Source organism: Lolium rigidum, chromosome 2, assembly GCF_022539505.1.
Source record: "Lolium rigidum isolate FL_2022 chromosome 2, APGP_CSIRO_Lrig_0.1, whole genome shotgun sequence".
Taxonomy (NCBI): Eukaryota; Viridiplantae; Streptophyta; class Magnoliopsida; order Poales; family Poaceae; genus Lolium; species Lolium rigidum.
In genome coordinates this window covers 180,968,161-180,969,050 of record NC_061509.1, presented here as the reverse complement: position 1 = coordinate 180,969,050, position 890 = coordinate 180,968,161, and the positions used below count along the sequence as shown (strand labels likewise).

At 44.2% G+C, this 890-nt stretch overlaps 1 long non-coding RNA gene across 1 annotated transcript; it reads right to left on the bottom strand.

Moving 5' to 3' along the window:
• Positions 1 to 241: 241 nt before the first annotated feature.
• Positions 242 to 565, bottom strand: LOC124687784. The gene is made up of 2 exons (XR_006998302.1): positions 471 to 565; positions 242 to 397 (listed from the first exon to the last, which is right to left on the bottom strand). It is a non-coding gene; the product is annotated as an uncharacterized LOC124687784 (long non-coding RNA).
• Positions 566 to 890: the final 325 nt, after the last annotated feature.

Below are 890 nucleotides of genomic sequence, written 5' to 3'. Positions count from 1 at the left end.
CATCTTTCAAGAAAGAAAGATGCAGAAATAATTAACCATGTCCTAATTAACCAATCAAGTTTTCAATCATGTGATTGTTGCCTGCAAATAAGAATAAAACCGTTCGCAATTTCATCAACATGAACACAATGACCTGTACAATCCTACAAATTGGCATATGAGCTGAAAGGTTGTATTTATTTACAAGACTGAAATCTATGAACAAAAGCTATATAACTACAGTTTTGCAAAAACGAGATCGGCAACTTGTTTTCTTCTCATTACCTAGCCCAGTTCATCAATACTTATTAATATGACAATTCAGTACCATTAATCTTACATGACTTCCAACAACATTCATTTGGAAACACCAAAGCCAACACAAAGCATGTACAATGGCTCCTGAATAGAGTATAACCTGGAAAAGAAACCAATTTAGGCAGATGCACCATGAGAATTTCATTAAAAAAAGCAGTCCAAAATATGTGCACCTCACCGCCATTCGCTGAGGGAGGCGCTGCCTTGGAACCGCGTTCCATGCTAGGACGAGGGAGAGAGGCGCGACGGCAGATGATGAAGAGCGAGGGCACGGCTAAGGGAGCGCGGTCGACACCGGTCGGCCTGCCACCAGAGCTCCCTGCACCCAACGCCACCCAAGCCGCCGCGCCACCTCCGTCCCAGCGCCACTCCTCACTGCTCCTCCACCACCGTACCAGCGCCGATCCTCGCTGCTCCTCCACCTCCGGTGCTAGGTAGGTGGAGCAAGGATTACATACAAAACCTGTTCAGCCAGATGCAAACCACAAATTAGCATTTAAAAAAGACAGATATTCATGATGCGCTCGTGATTTGAAACCTCCATCAAGATTACCATTTTTAACAAATGACAGTACATATTTAAACATGAAACA